The 15,536-nt window shown below is 40.1% G+C and overlaps 1 protein-coding gene and 1 long non-coding RNA gene across 2 annotated transcripts in view; both read right to left on the bottom strand.

Moving 5' to 3' along the window:
* The window catches only part of LOC111259639 (uncharacterized), a 54,533-nt gene that overhangs the window by 21,051 nt on the left and 17,946 nt on the right, over positions 1 to 15,536 (bottom strand). The window lies entirely within an intron of this gene.
* LOC147753994 (uncharacterized) lies at positions 3,353 to 12,872 on the bottom strand. Its single transcript, XR_015310696.1, has 2 exons — positions 12,795 to 12,872; positions 3,353 to 4,960 (listed from the first exon to the last, which is right to left on the bottom strand). It is a non-coding gene; the product is annotated as an uncharacterized LOC147753994 (long non-coding RNA).

Raw genomic sequence — 15,536 nt, 5'->3', positions numbered from 1 at the left:
TTCTAAGACTCAATTGCCTGACGGTGACTATTACATTACATCATATTTACACTCAGTAGTTTTTCGCGTCATAGTTAGCGCTAAGATACGGAGACCAACTGTTTTCCCCGTAGCTTTAGAAATAGCGTTTGCGTCTGGCACATCGTACTGTACATACAGGACTCTAAAATTTGTAAACATTGCAGATTGCACGCTATGTATGTGTGTATGTATATACAGCCTTATTACTTTCTATGGTTATCAGTAGCGTCATTGGCGACCGCTTGCACTTCCCATGGCATCATCTATTCGAGGTGAGGGTAAATCGGAGAAGGCATAATCAGGACCACGTTTTCCTCGCAATCCTGACAGCTCGTAGTATGTCGCCATTCCATTGACTAAATTTTTCGCGCCTTTTGGATGCAGCGGTACATTATTTTTTCACAGAGAAGGTCTTAAGCGCTTGACATACGAAGCACAACTACGATGCTTGAACGATTCAGTTGTTCCGTTATTCTGTTCTAACCGCCATTGAATGCATACAATACGTAAATGCATAAACGCTAGAAGTTATTAGCTAGACACGCCTGGTTCACACTCCGCAACTGAGACGTTACAACGCATATCACAAATCGAAAACGGTTAAGAACACGATATGCTCGCCAAGATACACTTCTTGACGTTTCTACGGTAACTTCTTTTGACCTTTATATAGTAAGTGTAACAGACCTCGCACAAACCCAATTTAATAACAGTCTGACATGGATCAGGTGCAGGCCATAGACTGCAGATCAGTATCGGAAGGTCTCTGGATAGTTTAAAAAACGTTTCTTTCCGGCTTTCGTGTGGATTCAGGAGTGCAATAGAGGCCTCTTAGTACTATTTCTATATAAATCCCAATATTCTGAAAGCTATTTCAATGAGAATGTATAAATAGGTGTTATATATAGGGTAACTCTATCGCTGTGTATTGTAATATTTTACATATCTTCTGTTGCTTTAACAGATATGAAATTGAGACCTTACGTGTGAACACGTGTTTTATAAACTACCAAGTGTTTTTTTCGTGACGTCCCGTAACTTTAATCTCACTTCGTATAATACACCTGCATTTGCATTTACTGCGGGTAGATTGAGCTGATGCTTTATTTCGACATCGCCATGATGATTAAAATCATCATGGCAGTGTCGATCATTCAAGTACAATTGCTCTCAAGTGGCCTTTTGTGAAGATTTGACGCTCCAATGTAAAGCGAAAAATCGTCTTTGGCGTCAGTTACCTTCATAATAACAGGTAAATATCAACATAACATAGACTGGACCTTAGTACTGACGAGGGGTGCGGTAATGTCAGATTAGTGTTGTCATGGAGACAAACGCGACGTATTAAAAACAATACAGGACAGATGCAAAGGCTGTATAGAACATTTCTTAATAACGTTAGGTAGAAAAGCTTCAAAATTCACAAACGTCGTAGTCAATGTGCGTCACTAACGGCCCCTTCATGACGAACAAGTGGCTAGCACGTACATAACAGCTTTTCTGTTAACCGCGTCAGATAGCTTTCGCTGTATTCTGTGTGCCTCAGACGTTGTAGCCGCTCTATAGCATGTTTTGCAAACTACTGTTATCTATCTCGTTAGGACAACGTGGCCTTTGAAACGAGGAAAATCAACAACATTAGCGGCCAATAGGCAGAGATAATGATAACTCTCCCTACCTAGCGAACCTGCAACATTGAAAGTCCCTAAGGCCTTTGGACTGGAAATACTTTCCGGTCGTCAGCGAGACTTCGAGGTTATCACTTGGGTGGCAAAGGACAAGCTATTTCTTCGTTTTTCTTTCTGCCTGCATTTAACTTTTTGACGGATTTAGGAGCATACACTTTATGTTGATTTTAAATTGCGCAGTTACTTTTACTTACTTCTGTTAACTATCGACGACACGTGAATACGTTATCCTATTTGTTATAAGGTCCTATAAACGATAGCAAATATATAGATCATATCAAGGTGTAGTATACGGAAATTACAATTTTCGTAAGAGGTCTTTCGACAACATGGAAGCAGCTGGTTGAATCCCACCTGAGGTAGAGACAGGTGTCTGCTGAAATTAATAGAGGCCTGACAAATACCGCTCCTTGTTTCGATACTTAATTATGTCTGATTTTCGTTAACTTCTATTGAATTAAATTTAAGCTAAATTCAGCAGGTACCCTTATTTTTTATGGTCGTAAACCGAAGCGTACCTTTTACTATGCATTCGATTGTGAAGGGCACGTAAGGATACATTATATTCCTCTTACGCTAATTACAGTTAACCTATTGATTCGTTTTTGTCTAACGTTGGAATTCCGTGCTATTATGTCTGACACATTTCGATACTAGTTATGACTAGATAAGCGCATAATTTATGTTTGCCTGAGCCTGCGTTCAACAGGTATTATGACCGCTATAAATTATCATTAAACATTCTTCTGTAAAATGGCAGACCAAGCTTTGTTTTCTCTACAATTTCCTATGCCGTCAACAACGATTGGAAAACAGGGCTCGTAGGAGAAGGGTCTGTTGCCGCTGCTACGGAAGGAAAAAGGGGGAAGATAGAAATAGGGTGTGATTACACATTGTATTTACGCGCGTACTTCTGTATACGTCTATGCTGTACTCATATAGGTGATGAAGCAGCTGATTTAAGGAGTAAAGGAGGTAATCAGATATTGTCCATGTGCGCCAGTGAGGCCAGAGTCTGAGAAAGTCTCTGGGGATAGCATATGACACCGCTATTACTGTTGCTGCCATGCCAACCCTCATCGGAATCCGTGCAAAGTATAGGACAAGGCCAGGCGACATCTTCATCAAACTAAATAAGGCGAGCCGTACCTATCGAGAATGGACGCCCATGAACAGAAAGATTTGCCCTTAAGTAGACAGCAGCTGTGTCAAATGACTTGAGGATTCGTTATACTTACGCAGCCGATTCAGGGCTATAGTATAGTACAAAGTAGATTATGTTAGCAACTAAATAAGAAGGTTAAGGCCATCAAGAATGCACTGGATATCGAAGACAGCTCATGATAAAGTATCCTTTAAGTCACGTTATATTCGACAGCGTCATCAACCTTGTTGTAGTGAACGCCGCTGCTGCTACTGCTGTCGATACACAGAAGCAGATGGCAATTCGAAGACGACGCCATTGTGCCTAATACAATAAATCAGCAGCTTTTGTAATCGCTAAGCGTATTCCGATGTCTTCGTGATGGTCGTAATATGCTTACCTACTAAATTTAAGGACAGACGGGATAGTCCAGGTTCGGACCGGCACCTAGACACACTTTCTTGTTCGCCCTAAGTCAGTTGTCGAAAGCAAAGCTCAATTAAAGCAGTAATGGCATTTATTTTCGATGAATTTCGATTTCCTTAGGCAAATGACAGCCGTCAAAAGATCTGACGTACAATATTATAACGTTTCATAAAGTCGGGCAATTTTGAAAGCTTTGTAACAAAGGCAGCTGAAATGGCCTGCAAAACGACATTACTGAGGTCAGCTACAGTATCGTGCCAAAACCGTGGATCGTATCGACGGCTAATGTTTATTACATCCGGAAAATATTAGACCGTACATATAAAATATGCGCGAGGTATTCTTACTTCGGTGGTAAATAGCACGTATGAGACGAAGACCGAAAGGCAAAAATATATAGAAAAGCAAACCAGGCGAATAGGCATTTCGTATAAATTTGTGGGGCGTATACGCCGAAAAATTTAAGTTACACGTGGTTTCGGCGGGTATGTTTTTTGCACACTCCGATATCACCAATTCCCTGTGGCAATGGATGCACATGTCACAGGCTGCACGCGTCGCACCCCAACAAGCTGTCTGCTCATGGCCACATATGTATATTTAAACACAATGATAAAGTGAGGTATTTGTCGCTTATATTGTACCGAGTTGCCTCGAACTGTCTTTTTGTAATATTTTCCCCCCTTGAATTGCTTCATAGAATGAATAGGCCATGAAGTAGGCCTAAATATTGTTAGCTTAGGCTCGAAATATGAGTTCGTCCATAGTTTGAGTACTTCTATCAAGATTAAGTTAAAATTAACCAGCTGTCCCTCACCAATCTTCTCAGCTGGTAGACCGTTAGCTAACGCAGAAATTCTTGGAATATACTAATTACGCTAGCTGGTCTAGATATCTAGTTACAAGTAGACAATGTCTAGATTGGTCCAAGAACGGTCCTGTTCAGCGGACTTAGTTTTTCTGCTATTTTTCATTGCATTCTAGGTATAATAAATGACAAATTTTCTGGTGTAACTCACTAATTTATATGGAAGACCATACTCTGAAGAAGACTTTTTTTTTTTTTTTTTTTTAAATAAACAAAACACAAAACGTTCTTAGTGAGTTCACTTTCTGTTCACATTGAAGGAAAAATTCGTATAGTTTATATGAAGTTTTTATATATTTTATATATCATTGGCTTTATATAAATTGGCTTTCAGTAAAGAAAAATCAGGCAAAAACCCAGTCAAACTCAAAGCGATTGTGGTGCGCATAATCGAGTGTTGTTCGAGAAATGGCGGAGGACACGATGTTCATCAAAGAGACCATTGCGAACTAGTCTTTGATCGTGGTTCAAGATGCGTTTGGTGCATTTTCTTATAAAATAAAACAGCATTTCATATTTTATCTTGTCCTTTCTAATTGTTAGGCCAGCTTTTGCTAGGTCCGGGTCCAATTCTGTCAGTCGTTTCCACTAGGGGGCTCTAATGTGGGACCACCAACTACATTTTTGGATAACAGCCATGCGATCCTGTCCCGAGGCGAGAGTTTTCTAATTTTTATCGGGCCAAACATACCACCCCCTTCCTTAGTGCTGCCGCGAATGGAGATACCCCCATCTTCGTCGAATAGTTCAGTAGAGTTACTCCGGCAATATTAGCCGCACTCGCCAATATTACCGTACTTTGCCAAGAAGAGCCTGAACGCAAACAGAACAGCAACATTCCTGTTTAATTTTGGTTGAAAAATCGATATCGTTTTAATCATACATCTTTATATTCATGATGATGATGTTCACAAGGCTATCAGAAAACGCTTCGGAATACTGACGTATTTCCTGGCTTCAGTAAAAATTCATGTTTTTATGGAAATAATGGCCGACCGCGAATAGTCAAAATGGAAACGTGAATATAGTCCTTATACGAACAGTTAAAGGTCAAAGGTCTCATTTACTCAAACAGCGTAACAACGGTTTAATGAAATTAGGAACTCTACCACCAACATTTACCTTCTGCTATATAATCATTTTATCAATAATAAAACCCATAAATGTTCTCTCGCACTATACAATTATACTAATTGTTCTACCTAAAAGAAAGCAATCAACAATTAAACACTCTATAGCTAGCTGGTGTTTCCTGTGCGGGTCTTATATCTAGCCTAATTTCATGAGTTAAGTTGGCAAACGTCAAGTACTAAAGCTTAATATGAAAACGTTTGGTTTTACCATTTCCGCCCACTCATATTTCTAAGCATCTGTAGGCATACGTAAACTATGGACTATTGCGATACTAAATATTGATGAGACCGCGCGAAGTCGGCCTAAGACGAGAACAATTGCCATAACATCGGCCGCTATACATTTGTTAAACGGAACAGCGCGTCTACGATTGATTTCAACATAGTTATCTATTCATTAGAGGCACACTTGAGTTCGTTTCAGCGTCCGTCTTCGCATAGTCCGTAAGTAACTCTATAGAGAGAGTTACCTCGGTATATATGGTACTCGTCTGAACTACTCCACGGTGACGCCTGATCGGTGATGCCTGAGATGCTACCTCCTGCACTAAACTGTGCTACAGAAATCGAATAAAGAAATTTTATTACATACAATTTCCTTTGAATCTATTTTAATCAGGACGCATTTAGCTAGAGTATAGATTAATATTCTTATGGCCTAAGAAACATTCCTAATAAGGTCATTTATCAGACCATTCGGAGCCGTTAGATTCTCGTGAACTTAAATGTATAACAACATCCTTTTTCATCGTACCCTCTATTGTCACTATTCAAACTCCGTATAACAACCTAATTCAAGTCGTAGCCTGCGTTTATCGTTTTACTGTATCTTCTATGTTTGTAGCGAAGCGCTACCCTTAAACCACTATTAACTCATTCTGGTCCGAGGCTTACCATACCTTTTTTGCGCTAAAGGCCATTGCCAAACAAATCCTTTTTTTCAATTCTAGCAATCGCCTTGCGTAGAAACGACCGTTCGTCTTCTTGAACGTCAAAGCAATGCGTAGCACATATCAATCATTGTGCAACGCTGGTCTGCGCAGAGAGCGCTTGAGGCGATTGAATCTAATTGTTGTAGGATATCGTCATCGACTTATTGCGGCTGTGAAGGGCGTGGTTCAAAGTTAAAATAGAGATCTTCAGTTGTATAGCGCTCTACTTGTACGGCAGGACGGACTGAGAGATGCAATTATGGCCGTCTGGTGAGCGGAGTGGGAGTCATCGTCAGGGACATTTTTTTAACAAACGCTGCCTGAATCGATGAGACCAAAAGAGAACTTACGTATTACAGACCCGGTTTATGATAGGACATAGGAACTTTCAAAGTTACTTGCGCAGAATACATAAAGTATCTTCGTGGATGTGCGTAGACTGTAGCGGCGGTGTTGAAGATGATTTAACGGGATGACTTAATCGGCACTTAATTGGATTGCCCTGCGGTGGAACTGAGGGAGGACTGATCAACGAACGGAAGCTTACAGAAGGAGTTATTAATGGTTAATATAGATATATTTCCCTTTATATATGGGAGACGACTGAATAATGGCATCGAAGGCCATAGCTGGTCCTGCTACTAGAAAAAACAAGGGAGGATCTATTTAGTACCACACAGAAAACAACAGTAGACACCGATGAGTTCGCAAAGCCTCAAATAATTAAACCTTTTAAAACAAATAATTAGAAGTAAACGCACAGTACATCGCTATTTAGAGCTACATAGAAGAGCGAGAGATAAAACCCAAATTCTTCAACAAATCCACCGATAGCCGCATCTGCAAACTTTAGTTCGGAGCCAAATTCGAACCACTTCCGAGCCAAGCCTAAGTATACAAGGTCGATAATTTTATGGGTAGAAAACCGCAGTAGTAGACGAAGTGTATAACAGTAAAGCATGACCTGCATAGTACATTAATCTTTACCCTCCTTAAAAGGCTTTAAAGGCCTAAAAGCACTTCCGTCAATCCTTGTCGAATACTGGGCCTTCAATCTGCCACGCAATCGTCGTCATCAACAATAAGTAGCCAATAAAGCACATACGATATGCAGTTTTTCTGTCTCACGATTTAATTATACAGACGAACTCAGGTATAATGCACACAGTGCAGTAAACGCCAAACCGTCCAAAGAAGCAACGTGTTACGTTTCCTTTCCTTCGTCCTAAACTCTCGGGCAAGTATCGCGTCGAAAGAAGTTACTTTCTAACAATCCTTATGGCTAAGCCTGATTACAACTATTACTGTTATTTTATTTTCGTTCAACTCGTTCCGATTCATGTGGAAGTCTCAGCCGCCTAAGCTGCCAATGAAAGGACGATCCATATCAATGATACAAAATCTGATGCATTTGCACGAAGTTATTTTCGATTGTAAGTTTGCAGTGGAATTATTAGACGTTTATGTACACGCTGCGAACATTGTTCGGGAAATGATACAAGTTACAAGGGTTTTTCCAATTCGAAAAATGATTCATTTGAATTATCCTTTTCCTTTTCTGTGTTTTGGACTAATATTTTAAGCAGTGTTACCCGAAGTGCTCCAAAGCGTACTATTGACGCGTTTTTCTCTTTTGCCATTGAATTTAACCGCTCTAGGTAATATCGAACTCAACCCAGTTAGTTGAATGTTCCTAAGAATGGTGTACACGGTCTTCGTGCTTTTTTCGGTCACGCTCGATAGTCGCAGACATTGTTCGATTTGCGCACTATATTGTAAATAATCAATTCATACGTTCCGAACCCCTACAAATTATAGGGACCTTCACTGCAATAGAAAAGTTCAGTTTTAGTCGTACTGGAAGTTGGACTTCTCACGGAAGTGCAGAGTCAACAGAAGACTCCAGGGATATCGACATAAGTGAGATTTTACAGTTTCAACGTTCGAAACAGCGGTTCGAAACTAAGTGTAGAATACGGAGATTTAAAGAAAAACTTTCGTTGCAGTGATGCCCTTCCTTTGCTAAAGCTAAAGGAACATTACACTAAAGGCAATTTTTTTTTAATTCGACTACCACATATATTCTAGATCCCTGGTCCTTTAAAGATTCTTCTTCTAATCTTCTTAAGACCGCTTTGCTTTTTTTGTAGCACAGAATTTAATATTTCGTTTGCATTACTATAATATTTTGGGTTAGGTTCGTTCGTTCGTGTCCAAGCTGTATCCACTGAGGCCGGTTCTGTCACTAATTATCTGTAGCTTTCCATCATTGCGTGGACCTATTCGTGCTAAATCTTTGGTTGTAGTAATGTTATCGGCTGGTTGTAGGCTACGCAAGATTGGTAGATGAGTCATGTTCTTTGCTGCCGTCTCTTTTCAACGCACCGTTGTTGCTAACAGCTCCAACTTCGTGTAACGTTACCACTCTTGAGGGCAGTGAATTGTAGTGGTACTATTAAGTCGACAGGAAAATGGCTAGGAAAAGTTATTGGACGTGTAGAGATAATAGTGAATCAACGAACTAGCACGAGGTAAAGCCTGAAGGGGGCAGATTTGGGCTCTCTGGTACCGTGGCAACGATGGCAAGGCCAAAGTTTAGCCTACTACACGTTATGTGCTAGTAAGAGCTCTTAGAAGGTCCTGCCTTTTTGTACATCACTGCACTTTATGAATGGTCGTAAAAGCGGGCTCACACTTCGTGCTTTCTTATTGTATTGTCTAGTGGCTATCTTCCTTTGGATGATGCCCGCGCAAATGAGTAAGACTAGCTCCCCCAATTCTCCTTATCGTCATTTGTTGCGTTTCCACTAGGTGGACCGTCGGTGTCATTGTGTTGCTAATCTACGGAGCCAGAATCTATAAATGTACACAGAACAGTAAAGACTGACATCAGCGCCAAGCGAAAATGGACGAAATATCCTTTTGCTATTTCGCCCTTTTAGATTTGCGTCCCAGCGGAAATGGGTATCAGCTTGTACCAAGCATAAGAAATAAATTAATTCGCATATGATTCCAAAAATTGATGAAGGCAACATGTAGAAGTGCTAAAAGGTAGCTATAGGATCGTGTAGTAGATGGCTGAAAAAGTATCGGAAGGATCATAGTAAAGCGTCGCGATATACGCAAGGACAGGCAGAGATGGCTTGCAGATAGATACATTTATTAGATACATTATTTAGAAACCCTTTGCCACTATCCTCGTTTTTTACCTCTGGCTAAATAATAGACACTCTTTTCTCGTGTGTTCTACTCTCTTTTTGCTTTTCATGTTTTCATTACAAGCGTAAGCGACTTAAATGTTGTTGTCGAACTCACCAATGAATCTAGCGCGATCAAACATAATATTAATACTTGAATATATTCAATTATATAATAATATTTTATAATATTATTACAGTAAAATCTTGAGATAATATTAAACATGTTTTACTGGTAATATATTCAGTTTCTATACGTGTTCCATCAAACGTGTATCAAAATATTACAGGTCCCGTCTGTTATTACAGATTTGGCATGTTATATTTAGAAACTAGTTTATCAATCGATTTTTTCATCGTGATACCCGCATATAGTGCGACGAATTTGGTTCACTGAAATTTACAACGAGAGCTATAAGCTATACAGAGGTAACATAAGACCACATTGCAGCTTTGTATATATAATCCATTTCGGCTTTTACGCGGTTGAATGGCTCTTCCGGCCTTTTTATTGCAAGATAATGGATAATTCTAAGTAATAATAAGTTACCTATTACTAAATAACTTCAAGGGGTAATCATTTTGAAAAGCCTACTTTATTATTGAGAAAGTATAATGCCTACAAAATCTTGCACAAAGCGAAACATAGTAGCTCTATTGCCTCGTAACGCCGGCGTTCGATTTCTCTAAATGGCCAGCTGAGCATGGCTACCTGCGAAGCCCAGCGAAATATGGGGAGCAGACGAGGGTCTATATGGGCTATATCGTAGCTTTCTTTCGCTGTTTGTTAGACAGTAGAAACTGTTTAGTTAGCATTTCACTTAAACAGGGAGAAAGCTACACAAGATGAGAGATGATTCGTTACCAGACGAGCGATTGTTCCAGCTGACGGCAATGAGGCATAATTCTTCCTTCAAAAGACATTTCCTAATCGACTGGACCAGGAGAATAAGCTGACAGTCTCAATAACAGACAGCAAAAACATCCAGTCAATTGTGCCATCCAGTCAATTAAGCCACAAACAACCTTTACGCAGTAACTCAAAACCCCGTTTACGATAGGCAAATATGAATAAACTAAGTTATGCCTGATAATAATATTTATTACCATTATACGCTTGGTATTAGTAACTTAAGTTTTGGTAGTATGAGAGTATCCCTGAACTACCCTTGCGCCATCTCCAAGGCTACGATTTTAAATCTGGAATCACCTTTAATATTAACCTATAGAGTATTTATATGGGATGCAGAGTGATTCAGGGGGGGGGGGGGGCATGGCGTCCTGCTGGCCGACCCGCCTACTTTTTAAATAGTTGAATTTAGGCTAAGCTCTTCTTGTTGCTTCTTGGATAAAAATCGATCTGCTTTGCCTTATAAAGCAGTATTTAATGACAGTATTGGGAATAAAATTCGAAACTTTCGTTTATATTAGTTATTTAAATAAAATTCCCCTCTATTAATGGTAAATTAACGTTAACAACAGTATAAGCTATTGTTTACCCGCCGTACTCATCGTTGGTTGCCGTTCTTCATATTTGCATCGAATAAAGTTTGCATCTAGCATCTGACATAGATTCGTCTATTCTTCGAGTTAAATGAGGACTTTTCTAATAATGAGTTCAGTCTATCTATTTTATGTGGGTACAGCTAAGAAGTATCATCTGAATGGTTTGACAGAACGAAAGAATGAAAAAAAATGGGCGAGAAAGATGGAAAAGGGAAAGGCGAAGGGTCTTCACGAACACTACAAACTTTAGGCAAAAGCTCTCTGCTGCTTTGGCTAACGCGAATACAGACATATGCGGGAATATCATAGAAGAGAAGGTAACAGCGTACAAGCAAGTCTCTTACCGAAAAGACATAAGGCAAGCAACGGTATACTAGCGAAAGTTACAACACAGCAAGCTTTTCCTTCTTAGCTTGTAGCGCCCGACGATTCGTCCATTTCCTTCGGCTCCCTTAACTTCTCGCACTGCTTCGACTTTTATGAAAATATAAAAAATATTTTAAAAAAAGGCCTACTGAACGCTTCCTTTGTTTTTCTTCGTGATGTGGGCAACTCAAGAAAAAGAAGGGGGACGGAGCGCAAGAAGTTTACTTACACAACGCCCTTCATGTGGCTGACGTCGGCCTCAGCTTAGAGTGGCCAAGAGACTCTGTTTGAACCAGGCAGCCAGAACTGATCGCTTTGCCCGGGAACGCAATGGCCTTACATTGTTCACTTACGCTCGAGTAGACTTAAATTAGTTTTAGGTTATGCAGCAATAGTAAAGTGACGACTACATAAGTAGTCAACGTCAGCTATCCAACCGCCAGCCAATAGATAGGGCGATGTAGGTGCGGTTTTCTTCCATTCAGGCTACCGGACCAGGCCCCTTGGATGGCCGGCAGGCTGCCCGCCTTGGCTGAAACGGGGCCGCCACCACGTTTAAGCTGCAGTGCGAACTGTTATGGCACGTCACCGCTTGCCAGGTCTATTCACATCAAGCACCAGATTCGCTAGAGACTGTTGCAACAGTCCATTCCCCATAGTTCTAGATAACCTTTGCGATTGCCGACGTTCATTCAAATGCTAACGTAACAGCGGCTGCTGCTGCTGCACGTAGGAACGCAATCATCTCAGAACAATAGCAGCTAGAGAAGATGCGAACTAAAACTTCAAGCGAGCAGGTTGACAAGCATATATGACAAGGTCTAACTTTATATTCGCGCTGAAGTGTTCCGAAAGTGTCGAATCGGTATCCGGGTGTACACTCCTCGCCGAAAGTTAGCGACTAGTTCTAACTTGCCTATAGACAGCCATACAGAATGGAATGACTAGGTAGTAAGCAGGCTAAATTTAGATGGAACGAGACAACGAAAGGGAACACAGCGGAAACTTTTGCTCCGGGTAGACCCGGCCGATTGTCGGAAAGATACGAGCGATAGTTTGTCGAGAGAGTTGATATGAAAAGTGCCTAGGGTATTGCGATTTTATTCCCTCGAAATATCATGTCACAGGGGTCAACTGGCAGCTAGCGGCACCTTTAGAAGAAATTGTTTCGCGGCGCCACTAAGGATATATATGACAGTGTTTGTCCTTCCGTTTCGCGACATCTGATTTTTCGTCATCAACTGGTTAGAATTTTTTAATGTCTAATTACCAGCTCTGTGTGGATAATCACCGCTAACAATGGTAACATGATTTGTTGCTTAGATTCAATTTTACATGCCCTGGGCTACAAACCTGAAAACCATCGAAGGGCATTCCGAAAACGACACACGATTCAGCAAAAACATCATAAAGTTAGGGTTCGTATGAATTGCTATTCCAGTTTTACCTAAGTAGCAACGGCAATCGCAAGATTCTACGAAATCAAAATACTAATCGACCAAAAAATACAGACCTGTCATCTAAAACAACAAAACATGTAAGTTGGTTGAATGGCATAATGTCCTACGTTGTTGAAAATATCTAAAGATGAAGCCATGGCCGACGTTGTGCTGTTAATTTGTCTTATATAAGTGTCTTTCTGCGACGCAGACGAACGTCAACATTACTCCCTTTCTCTCAGCTTTTTTCTTAACCTATCCAGTTTTATGTTTTTGAGCAGACGACATCACAACACGCAGAAAGTTGATGTTATATTGTCTTGACAGCTGAAAAAAGTGAGAACTTAAAGTGCATATTGTTGATTTTAGACAATTTTACAAAATCAGCTGTATCGTACAGAAGGTGGCCCCTTTTTTGTTCTGAAAGACGTAGTTTTTAGCCACTTTGTCGACAAGATGCGTGTAATTTATCAGTGTGACATTACAATCGAAAATACGGGTTTCGAATAGTGAATCCATAGTTACTAAGTCTATTTAACTAACTCTACGAGAACAATGAAGACGTTCTTAGCATAACGTCATCTCTTTCCTTTACGGCTGCCTAAATAAATCAGTTCCAGAGCGAGATATTTCTATGTTTCTAGTCTGACTCGCGATCTGCCGGTAGATCGGACGTTTTCATTTGTTATTCACCTTTGCCACTTTGCAAATGCTATAGATATTGTACATTGGTGCGGAACTTGGCTTTAAAATGCTACGAGCTTTTTGGTTTGATCGATATCAACAGTTTCGTTCTTGTACTTAGCGGACTTTCGGGTGAATTGTTTGCAGTTGATAGTTTTTGTAAGCATAGCAACTTACGTTTCCTAAGTGCTAGTATAAATATCTAAAAATATATTCGAGTTGTTTTCGTTTGGGAATATATTGCGATGCGATTGATCATCCCCATGCCATCGATTTGCCTGTCGCCATTGTGTCAGATATTAACTTACCTTCAATTAACTAACTAAAATTATGAAACTCCTATCGATTAAATAATACGCCACCACTACCGCGTCCAACGAGATTCCCGAAAAAAGATTATGATAGTTTATATTCACGCTTTTCCAAGCATCTACAACCTTCTCGACGCCGAACACGTGAATACGGCTAAATTGAGCCTAGATGTTCTTGTCCTATGCGAGGAAAAGTTTGCCTATTTGTTAGTTGACCTGCATGTATTTAAGTATCTTATAGAGGGTAGCACAGTGTTCCAAGAACCAACAACGAATACTTCCGTTGTGTTTCTGTTGAGCGGGAAATTACTTCGGAAAAAGTCGATCACAAACTATCGCTAAAGACAATACATAAATGATATTTAGCTATTTAGAGGTCATATTAGTTTAAAAGCTCGTATCGTGTTAGAGTTGGACATTTTGTCGTCTACTCGAGGCTTCCCTAGAAAACGAGTGTGTATGCCCTACGTTGCGGTATATGCTATATATTCGCATTGATATCACTTACCTAACACACACACGACCTAACGATGCAGTGCAATATCAGTTCTTATCGTCGGCAGGGAACATCGATGCTTGGTGGTAAAACACATACTTATCTCCATAGACAGGTACGCCGTTCGTCCTACTGCATCCACCATCGGATTCGTAAGGATAACCTTGTTCTTCAGTTTCCAATGATCATATCGCCTAATGGATCTAAGGAAACCTTTATCTATATGTGTGAATACGACTTTCAGATACTTTACTGTTACAGGTCGTCAAATATTCGTTCAGCTTTAAACAGTTTTTATTCTACCCAAACAGCAATATTAAAATGAGAATATTGCAGAAGCTACGCAGTTACGCAATTAATTGTCCAGTGGTAACATGTACCATCTAAAATAAGTTGATCTAGACACAAAACCGGGTCTAAACGCGTCCCACTTCCCGGTCCCAGACAGTGCTGGCTGTCTGAAGCAACGCTTAACGGAACTTACAACTCAAAATATTCATTTAGGCAGTGTAATAGTACGTTGGCGGGCAAGACGCTCTATCAGGCAGGACTCTACCCTTTCTCCTTCCTTGATGGCCCTTGTCCATTTATACGGTAAGACTAATTGTTCCATCTTCAATAGAGATGTGCTGGTTCAACCCCTCACTTTTTCAATGTTCGTTCAAGTAACCCAAGCGATTGCCTGCCTCTCTATTATACCGAATGACCCTGTATGTACTTAGTGTATAAATAACATGTGTCTTTGAAGATTGGCAAAAATGATACAAAAGCAAGTGTATACACATTGAGTGTCTAATTCTGTTGCCAGACTTACTTTTATTATCCTGTGATTTCTTCTCATCATTTAGGTAGGCTGTTCTCTAAACCTATATTTCTCTCTACCATCATTAGGGTGCTTATTAATTAATTATTGACAGGGTTATAAATGGATGCACGACATGGGATAGCAGCATATTGCAAAAAGGAAAATAGATTGGAGCTTTCATTTTTGTGGATTTTAGTTGAGAAGGATTACATGAGCACGAAAACATTCTCAAGATACTTCGCTAAAAATCGGAAAAAGATGTTTTCCTTATCAAACTGCTCATATATACAAACCCTAAAACCCTATTCCCGATGGCCAGAGTCAAAATGAATCAGTGTATGGATAGCCTATGGGCGTACTCCGACGTGTCCACATTTGAAACTGGCAGCATAAGCTAATGCACTATATTTTGTTCCCTGTTTTTGCGGAAAAACATAATCCCGTAATCCAGCGAGTACTTGGAAAATTTGGTACGAGGTAAGTGCATTTGGTAATGACCAACAGTGATTCACAATAAGGT

This window comes from Varroa jacobsoni, unplaced genomic scaffold (genome assembly GCF_002532875.2).
Source record: "Varroa jacobsoni isolate VJ856 unplaced genomic scaffold, vjacob_1.0 scaffold_35, whole genome shotgun sequence".
NCBI lineage: Eukaryota > Metazoa > Arthropoda > Arachnida > Mesostigmata > Varroidae > Varroa > Varroa jacobsoni.
This window is presented reverse-complemented; position numbering and strand designations above follow the sequence as displayed.